At 37.7% G+C, this 11,170-nt stretch overlaps 1 non-coding gene across 1 annotated transcript; it reads left to right on the forward strand.

Annotated features, from left to right (window-relative positions):
- Positions 1-10,167: 10,167 nt before the first annotated feature.
- Positions 10,168-10,274, forward strand: LOC142172199 (small nucleolar RNA R71). The gene has a single exon (XR_012701575.1). It is a non-coding gene; the product is annotated as a small nucleolar RNA R71 (small nucleolar RNA).
- Positions 10,275-11,170: the final 896 nt, after the last annotated feature.

The following is an 11,170-nucleotide window of genomic DNA, read 5'->3' on the forward strand; positions in this document are numbered from 1 at the left end:
ATTATGGAGCTATATTATTCTATGGCCTATGGAGCTGGATCTATTACCTTAGAGTCACGTGATTACCTATGATAATCTGGCCATGTGTGCTCAGGTTTGTGAAAAACCAATAGGTTTATACTTTGTTTGTGATATGGGATCCGATTGGTGAGTTTGAGCATCCAGGTGAAAGTTTTATTTTTATTAAGTAAATCCTTTATTCATATTCATGCACTTTTACCTGCTGTATTCATGAGTATCATATATATACTATATTTGATGCATTTTCACATGCATGAGACTTGTTAATGGGTTGTTGGGCATTTGAAGGGTGTCAGATTAATGTGAAGTTTAAATATTTATCATACGTATATATTATATACTCATGTAGAACCATTCGAATAAATTTTACTTGGTGAAAATCTCCTTTATATGCAAATTTGATGCATTGGTATATGCTTTCGACCATATTATCTGAGAAATCATGCTTATTAGCTTCTTTGACTGCGCATATTATTATTTATATCCACTATTTGTTAGTTGTTTCTCTATTTTTGTATATGCTTATGCATGTTATGAGATGTGAGTGTCTTTTGTCAAAACCTCGCTACTATTATATAGGGGTTTGACTTGATACTTATTAAGTATACATTAATTTTATTATACTCATATTATACTTCTGCATATTTTTGTACAGACCTTGATTTTGGTATTAGCGGGACATAGGAGATAGCGTTGGACTGCCACTTGGAGATTTCCTGGTGAATTGTCTTGCTAGGATTGTCAACTTTAGAGTCACCTTCTTTTTTATCTAGTTGTTACTATTGTTTTATTTCAAACAATAACTATATTATGTCAGATAGTTATCTTGTTATTCTTTTGTAGTTGCTCATGACATCGTACAACCAATTCTAGGGTTGCTTATGTATTTCTTCATATTTTATTGATTCCTTTATGATATTCATGAAACCTGTTATTTTTTTATCTTATTTCTTGGGTTAGAAGGTTGGTTGGTTCACCTACCTGGTTGGGTTAGGTGCCATCACAATATTGGTGAGATTTGGGATCGTAAAAAAGTGTTATAAGATCTTTAGGCTCATAAGTTCTACGAGCCATGAGTAATGTCTAGTAGAATCTTGCGAATTGGTACGATTACGTCCATACTTATATTCGAGAGGCTATAGAAAATCGAGGAAATTTCTTATTTTTCCCCCTAATCGTGTGAATTTGTTTCAGCTTAAAGTCTAAACCTTTCACTTCCTTCTATTCGTTTGTATGCAACATCGAGAATATGTTTTCGGTTGGGCAGTGACGACTTAGGATAATATAGTGGATGAGGTGCGAGATGTTTTTCCCTATTATGAGAGGGTACACTAGTTAGAGGACATGTGACCAAGTGCAGAGTGCAGCTTAGGCTCGGGGGACTTAGTTGAGTGAGCTTGTGATGTATGACTCTTCAGTCCAATGGTGTCCCTAGAAGTGAGAGAGATAGTACAGTGAGCTATAAGGTAGATATATTTTCAGAGTTGGTTGCTTGGGGATTGAACGGGTGCCTCCATAACTTTAAAAGATTATAGAGGGGATATTACCAAAGGAAAGTAGTAGAGTTAACGAGGTAGCTATGTAGTAAGTGTTATACATCTAAGGACTACACTTGAAGAGTTTGGATATAGCGAGATGGATTTACTTGAGATGCAAGGAAACTATGGGTGCCTGATCATTGTCCTGGAGTATGGTACAATCTTAAGGTGTGGATGTATCGATGGACTATCAGTTTTTTATTAGTGAGATAGAACAAATACTTACATCTTGTTGACGAGTGTAGACTCGAATAGATTAGTTGATCATATAGAGTTAGTAGCCATGATAAGGATGCAGTGAGATGGGTATAACAACAAAGGTAAGTGAGCTTATCTCTGGTTTGGAAGATTCAAGGTTTGTATGACTTATTATGATATGTTTTCCTCCTATCCATCAGAATGGATATGCTATGGTGAGATTTTGAATAGCTTGAACAACATGGCACAATTATCACAAGGATAAAGTGTGCATCTGATATGTATTGCAAAATGTGCTACGTGTAGCAGTATATGAGCTTATGAGAAGTTGAACCGAGTAGTAGTGAAATTCCATGGTATCTAAGGAAGAAAAATTAATGTAAGTTCTTGAATGATATGATTATGAATTTAATACAAGTTAGGGAGACTACCATCAATGGCCGGATCATATGCACATATTTTGTTATAGTTCCTAGACTATAGTTCAATTGATAATTTATTACGGCTTGAGAAGGGTGGCATCAAGGTTATTTTGGTAAAGGGTTTGATGGGTATATGATGTAGAATGCTTGATCGATGTTCCAAGACTATTGGATGGCTAAGACTTATCATTTTTAGTGGACATGCTGTTGAATGAGGAAAGATTCACTCAGTATTCTAAGGGTGAGGTTACTCCTTTTAGGGGGATTATGTGCAAATGGAGAACAAGTTGTTAAACATATTTGGTTGTGCATGAAGACACTATAGCGGAGTGGTTGACTCCTAGGAATGGTTCTAACGGATTCGTGTTTCATGATGTGTTACTTAAGGAGACATATATGTTTCACTTGTTTGAGAATCTGAGTTTGGCATTGGATTGTTCCAGGGACTTAGAGTACATCTATGTTATTGTCAATATGACCTTGCAAATTATAGAGATGAAAGGAATAGATCTAGATTCATTGGAGGGCTCTTTAGAGCGAACATCTCAATTTGAGGTATTTTTGTGTACACGATGGAGATAGAGAGGCCTATGAATATGGTGATGATATTGCTTCATGATGGGCACTCGTTTGTGATGTTGAACACTCGGTATGAACTGTGCACCAGTGACTTATGATATCATGCATGATGTGCGAGATGTGTTTATGTGTTGTGAAGGTCTGGAGGACTTGAGGCCATGTTTAGACCGCAACTTGGGCTCGACATATTCAATTGTATGAGTATGTGCCTTTGGACTCTTATGTTTAGTAGTGTCCCTAGAAGTGAGATTGATGGCTCAGTGAGTTGCGAGATAGCTATATGATGAGTATTATGTGACTGAGAACTAAGCGTAGATGGTTTGGATGTGACGAAAAGGATTTTCTTTAGTTATGAAGGGCTACAAATGCTTGATTATCATATCAGTGTGTTGTATAATCTTAAGATGTGGACGTGCTAACGGATCTTTCAGCTGTTCATTTGCAAAATATAGTGGATTCTTATATCTTTTTGACGAGTGTAGACTCGAGAAGATTAATTAATTGCATAATTGTTGTAATGGTTAGGTTATAGAAGATGCCAAGTTGAAGCTAAGTAGGTAGGTCATCTCATGCGAGAAGGTTTGAGGTTGTCTGATTCTTATGAGACTTCTACAAAGAATTTTCCTTCTATCCAGTGGAATGCATGTACTACAATTACAGTTCAAAATTGCTTGAGGAAGTTCGCACGACTCTCACGAGGATGAGTATGCACTCAACGGATGATTTGGGAGGTGTGATGACTAGTGTTGTATGAGGGTATGAGGATAACATTACGAGATCATGGCAGCTAAGAAGACAGAGTATTGTGGGTTATTAGATGATGTATCTTTGGCTTAAAGCCAAGTAGGGAAGTCTACTAGGATGATGATTCGAGCAAGGAACTTTGCTGGATGCAGCATGTACTATACTTTATGGGTATGTAGATATCTTGGGATGATTCAGGTTTGTGATTCATTATGGATGTAGTATGCAAGGAGAAAGGATTCACTCGGTTTTTTAAGGATGAGGTTGCTCATTAAAGTATTTGTGTGATAATGGAGCACAAGTCTTTTGGTGCGTATTGGTTATACATCAGGGATTAAAACAAAGTGTATGACTCTGGAGAAGATTCTAAAGGGTTCGAGATTCATATGTGGCATTTAAGGATTCCCGAATTTGTTTGCGTTGGATGGTGTTGAGACTTGCAGTATATGTACACCGTTATTGATTCTACATTGCAATATTAGAGAGATAAAATAAACAACTTTGGATTCACATAAGGTCTTTTCAGAGTGGGCATTTCAGTTTGAGGTACTATTGGGTGCATGAGAGGGAATACGTGACTTATGTGTTTTAGAATGTCGTAATTTCACGTTAGGATCACTTGGGGTGAGTTTTGATTTAGGCCCATAGTATATTAAGCAAGAGTAGTGTTGCCTTAAAGGCGGGTTGGAAGTAATCTAAAAACGTTGGGGTAAACTTAGAAGTAGTTTGGATAAGCATTGTAATAAAAATGACCAGTTCCTTAGTATGGTGGGGGCCTTACATGTGCTATTGTGGTAAGACTTTGGGTTGGAAGTCTGCATGACTTGGTTGATTTAGAGGGATTCGGTTCTAATGGCCTGGTTATGTGCAAATAGCTTTTGAAGAGTTAACGATAGTATTGACCATGGCTTGAGGCTAACGTCTTCTAGGGGTATGGAAGGTTTGTTGTGTGTTGCGATGTTCTCCTGGATTGAGTTAAGTGGATGGTTTATGGTTGATGGGGTATTTATCCTACTTGGGAGTCACAGTTGATAATGAGATTCTTGTATTTTCATATGATGGCATGATAAATGTGAAGCGCCGTGTGGGATTGAGATTTCATGGACAAGGTTGTGGTTTAGTTTTAGAAGGAAGGTCATGATTTCTAGACAACTAGAGAGATTTCAAATGTTTAAGAGAATGCTTGAACTATCTTGTATCACTCGAGAAAGGTGTGTTGCAAAAGACACATTGTGTTTTTTTTTGCGGATGCTTGACTGGTACTACAAGAATCGCATGGTTGATAATCGTTGATATCTAGGTTTGATACTTGATGCGGGAGAGTGGAAGTATATCTTATGATGTGATTGTGTATGTTAGACGTGGCAGTCACCTAAGGGGGGAGTTAGAGATCAGGAATGAAGATTTTGTATCCTTGAGGCTTAGAAATTGGATTTTTGTAAAGGTAGACTATTCATTGATTGCAAACTATGGAAGTGTGTTCATGATTTGACAGCCGATTGTATGTTTCATGGATGGAGTTGATGGTAGGCTATAATCTCCTGTTTTAGTCGCTTATTGCACTCTAATTTACTGCACTTTATTCATTTGGAGCTTTAATTGATAGTGTTTTGCACTTATTATGTGTTTTATGCATTGTAGGAGTGATTCCGAGCTATGTAGATGTTATGGAATGAATTCGAGTGATTTGGAGCTTTGAAATCTGAGTAAAAGCCCAAGGGATTAAGCCGGGATCGTCTTCGGGGGTCGAGGACCAAGTCTGGACGTCAAAATGTAAAAACAATCCGTACTCTTAGAAATCCTCACTGCCGTGGCGCGTGAGGCGCTACGACTGTGCAAATCTCTATTGTCTGTCAAAACTAGCTCTCTGGATTTCCCCACTAATTCTCCGCATGAGGCGGCGCGCCTTTGTATTTTTTACAGAGTAATTTTCTTATTTCGGCTAGGAGAAGGTAGTTTCGTCTGGGCCCGACCCTACTTGGTATAAATACACGGGAAAACGTTATTTTTTGGACTTTTTACACATATTCGACCTAAGGAAGCTAAGGAGGAGTTGGAGGATCAAAAGCACAAGGATTTCATCATTCCTTCCTCACTCAAGATACGAGTTTGGCTTGAATTTATGTTTCCTATACCTTAACTTTATTTGTGATGAATTGCTCCATATCTATGGAGTAGTTCTCTTTAGGATTTGATGGATTTGGTATATTGATAATTTTTTGGGATCTAACTCTAGATAATTCACTTCTAACTTTTAAGTGAGTCTCTCAAAATTCACTCAATTATTAGTTCAAACGTTCAGTATAAACCCCTCTCTCGATTAAGCCTTTACGTTACGAGATGAACCAATTTAAGCACGTGAAGATATGCAAGAATGCGTCTTTCAATTATTCTCCTAACTAGGTTTAATCAATGATTCAACTAGCCTCGTTCGATTACCAAGAGGAATTAATGAACTCAACCAGCAATATAATGCAAAGATATCACAAGTTATGCCTCTCTCGATTACATGAACAAGTGAATATAGATGCAATAATTAAATCATCCAAAAACTCTTCAATACATAAAACTAGAGTTATAATCCACAAACAATCATCAATACACAAAATCCATCAAACCTTAAATAGAACTACTCCATAGATATGGATCAATTCATCACAAATAAAGTTAAGGTATAGGAAAACATAAATTCAATCTAAACTCGTGTCTTGAGAGAGGAAGCAATGATGAAATCCTTGTGCTTTTACTCCTCCTTAGCTTCCTTAGGTCGAATATGTGTCAAAAGTCCATAAAATAACTTTTTTCCATGTATTTATACCAAGTAGGGTCGGGCCCACGTGAAACCACCTTCTCCTAGCCGAAATAGGAAAAATACTTTATAAAATATACACAGGCGCGCAACATGGGGTGACGCTCCATGCAGGGAATTAGTGGGGAAATCCATAGAGTTAGTTCTGATAGACAGTAGAGATTTTCACAACCGCGGCGCCCCACGTGCCGCGACAGTGAGAATTTCTCAGAGTACAGATATTTCTAGCGTTTTGACGTCCAGACTTGGTCCTCGACCCCCCGAACACGATCCCAACTTAATCCCTTAGGCTTTTACTCAGTCTTCAAAGCTCCAAATCACTCGAATTCATTCCATAACATCTACATAGCTCGGAATCACTCCTACAAGGCATAAAACACACAATAAGTGAAAAATATTATCAATTAAATCTCAAAACAAATAAAGTGCAATCAACACCCCACATTTAAACCATTGCTCGTCCTCGAGCAATCAAACTACACTTCACATAGACACGATAGTTTTAAACAACTCTAATAACTCATCACACCAAGTATATTTAAAACAGATTAAGTGCAATACCGTAACCTCCTAGCCTCAAAATTTGACTCAAAAGCACCATGCAATTTTTTATAACCCGCTCCCTTACTCTAACACAGAGGTCAACGACATTGCCTTTCCTTCATGAATCAAGTGCCCTCACATAGCAATAGAGAGTAGTTCCACACATACTGAAATTTAAGAAGAATTAGGATTCAAGATAGAAAGAATTCACTCACTCTCAGAAACAACATTCATATGCCACAAAAGACGTACCATAGGCTTGCCCGTAGTGTACTACTCTACTAATTGAGCTCATTTAGTCAAGGATCAAGTAGGACTTTAATAGGTTGTAATGTAGGCTGCAGAATGGGTAAGATATATTTATATATACTAGTGACTATACCTTCCTAAGCACTTTAATACATATATTTCATTGTTCAAAACCCCACACTTATGTCAAACCATAATTCCACATTTACATCAATATACATTAACTCCCTACTTCTTTAAGCACAATTACATCAAGTTACCATTATCAAGGAATATGTTTAACAATCATACACTAATTTTTTATTTTTCAATTCAAGTGGCTCTTAATTTTTCAAAACAGCGCACCTTCTTCCTTATTTCAATAGTTCCACTCAAAAGCCAAACCAACCACCCAACACTTCACCTTATACAAAGTTCATAACAAATTTAAGTGTTCATGAGAGGTAAAAGTTTAAATAGATGGTCAATTCAAATAAATGGGTAAGGCTTGTACTGTGGTTGCCAAAGAAACAAGATTACAAGATCAATGGGATTAACTAAGATACGTAACAATTAGGTGGGCAAAAGTTTATAACTGGCTCAACAATGAAATGCCTATATCACTTCCAAGACTGAATAAAACTACTATTTCACTATGCAAATAAACGGGGCAAGTTCTAGACATCAAATGCAGCGCAAAAAATACCACAAAACCTCACATACACATGGCACATAACTCACTCAAGATTGGACTATCAAGACACTCTAGTCAAAGCAGTTAAGAAAAGTTAATAATACAAGAGTCAAAAACTGATACTAAGCGTTACAACTAAAGCACTTACTATTCTCAAAGTATAATAAAGTCAAGAGATATTACCATCAATTCAAATCACAACACAAGGATTCATACTACTCTACAAAACAAAAACTAACTACACCCGGTTCAAGCAAAATCCTTGGAAAAGAACTGCGACACAAAGAAAAACCGAGGAATTATTACACTACCTAACAAAAGAAAATCTTTTTGTCTTTTTCTTTCGACCTCAACCCCTCAAGAAACATGTCAAATGATATCCATCATCAGAAAAAATCAAAAAAATTCAATTTTTTAAATTGTTTTTTCAATTATTTTCTTTCTCAAACTAACAAAACTAACACTTTTTTTCCAATTATTTTCTATCTCTAACTACTAAAACTAAAATAACTAACAATAATATACATACAACATACAATTATCCCCCACCTCATACTTTAAGTTGTGGCATGTCCCCATGACACACAATTATAAAGCATAAGATAAAGAAACTTCCTTGAATATCTAGTCGGGGTCTGAGTCGAAGTCGGGCTCCATTCCTCGCCATTGAACTAATGCGCACATCCATGCAGACAACTTCTTCTCAGCCTTTTTGGGGTACACCCCACACTTATCTTTCTCACTCTGTGCAGCCTTTTCTTTTGAGCCATTCACTTTCCACTCAACACTAGCAGCTGGTTTTTCTTTTTGCACCCCTTTTCCTACATTGATCTCAATAGTCACAGTCTCCTCACCCACTCTAAGCATGAGTTTCCTCTCATGTATATCCAATATTGTTCTACCCGTTGCTTAGAATGGTCTTCCTCAGATGAGGGGGAAATCCTTGTTTTCCTCCATATTCACCACTATAAAATCCTCAAGAAATACGAACTTATCCACCCGAATTAATACATCCTTCACTATCCCCTCGGGTATTAAAGTCGTTTGGTCTGCTGGCTGCAAAGATTTTGGCAGTGACCTTATCTCTCCAATCTCCTTCTCCAGTTTTCTGTAAATAGATAGAGGCATTAAGTTAATTGAGGCACCAGAATCACATAACGGTTTATCAAAATGAATAGTTCCTACAGAACAAGATATAGTAAAACTCCCTGGATCTCCACACTTTTGTAGGAGTTTATTTTGCAATATTGCACTACAATGCTCTGTGAGCTAGATCACCGAGGTCTCTTCTATCTTCCTATTCTTTGTAAGGATCTCCTTCAAGAATTTGTCATAAGCATGCATTTGTGAGAGCACTTCTGTGGATGATAAGTTTACATGAACCTATTTTAGCACATCCAGAAATCTCCCAAACCACTTGTTCAGCTTTTCTCTATATAGCTTTTGAGGGAAAGGTAAAGCGGGCATATGCTCACTCTCATCATGTTCCTCCCTTCTTGATTTTTCTTCCTTCTTCTTCTTCTTCTCAATTTTCATTGGGCCTTTATTCTTCTTATAAACATCACCTTTCAGCTGCTCCCCACTTTCTTTTTCAAGTGTCGCATCAATTTGGTTCGGGGTGGGATCTTTCAATACTTCCCCACTTCTGAGAGTTACAGCATTAACTGGTTCTTTGAGATTTCTCTCATTATCAGTGGGGAGAGTTCCTGGAGCCCTCTCAGATAATATTATTGCAATCTGCCCAACTTGTCTCTCCAGGTTTTGAAAACCAGTGCCCGATTATTTGATAGCTGCTCCATGGGCGTCTAACCTCTCATTAGTTTTCAGAATGAAGGCCTTCATGAGATCTTCTATGCCAGACTGAATGGGCTATTGAGGCTGAAATTGTTGCATCTTCTGATTCATAAAGACAGGAGCTCCTTGTCCCTGGAGTCTGGGGTTGTTTTGTTGCTATGCATTCGCAGTACCCTAGGTGAACTCCATGAAAAACCAGGGTGCCACTGACCCATTGCATTATAATTTTCCACAACATTCACTTTCTCAATTGAGGCTTGACACTCATGAGTAGGGTGTCCTCTCCCACATATATCACAAACAGCGTGAGACTCATTGTATATTGAGGCTAAGGTCAAATTTTGTATTTCTTTAGCCATAGGATCAATCTATACCTGCACAAATATATTAGCATCAACTTGGTGAACACTAGTTGGTCTTCTCCTTTCAGCACTCTCATAGGGCCACTGATTTGCATCTTCAGATAACTCATCAAGAATTGTAACTATCTTCTCTGGAGTCTTCTTCATCAAAGGGCCTCCAACTGCATTGCTCAATGTTCTACGTGAGGCTAGTGTCAATCCTTCGCAAAACTCCTAGAGTTGCATCTAGAATTCAATTCCGCTATGTTGACACTTTCTAACAATCACCTTAAACCTCTCCCATGCTTCAAAAATTGTTTCAGTCTCTTTCTGGAAGAAGTTATGGATTTCTCTTCTAATCTTGGCCCTTAAATACACTTCATCTTGTGACACCCCATTGTATTGAAAGGTGTTCTTAATCTCCTCGAAGTCCATTAGATGTGTGTTTGGATTTTTGTTTGGCTTCCCTCTGAAGACACAACAATTCCGAAGGGTTTGAAGCAACCCTTGCTTCAACTCAAAATTGATTGCTGCAATTGGAGCTGGTCTAATACTGGATAATCCTTGATTGTAGACCGGTCTTGTAACACCCCAGAAAATTTTGAAGAACTTAAGTGTAAAGCCCGGTAAAATTTGCAAAGAAAATAATATTTCATGGTGCCGGACTAGGCTTATGTGTTTGAGGATTGTAGAACAATGCACAGGAAAGTAAAAGAAATTTTTTGGCAGAATTGTGCATTTCTGCGGTCCATTATGCGACCGCAGAATTACTCTGCAGATCGCATAATGGCCGTAGAGTGAGACAGTTAATTGGATCATTTGGAAGCAATTATGAGGTCGACTATGCGACCGCATAAATGTTATACGGTGCACTATGCGATCGCATAACAGTTATGCGGACCGCATAATGACCGCATACACATACAAGCTTATTGATCATTTTATCAGCAATTATGCGACCGATATGCAGAAGCATATGCGACCGCAGAACTGTTACGGAGCTCCATTTTTGGGTTTTTAAAACCCGAGCCTATTTCGTTAAATACACTCTTTGGACTATTTTTGAGCCATTATCTGATATTTATGAGAGAGAGTGCCCTAGAGTGAGAAGGTGTTCTTCAATAATTTTCTTCAATTCTTGCTCAAGTTTTGGAAGATTTAGAAGGGAAGCTCACTAGGTATTCATCCTACAGGTAAGATTCTACACCCTAAACCCTAATTTCGAAATCTTATGAAAATGGGTAACTAGCAAGGTAATT

The sequence above is a fragment of the Nicotiana tabacum genome, chromosome 17 (genome assembly GCF_000715075.1).
Source record: "Nicotiana tabacum cultivar K326 chromosome 17, ASM71507v2, whole genome shotgun sequence".
Taxonomy (NCBI): Eukaryota; Viridiplantae; Streptophyta; class Magnoliopsida; order Solanales; family Solanaceae; genus Nicotiana; species Nicotiana tabacum.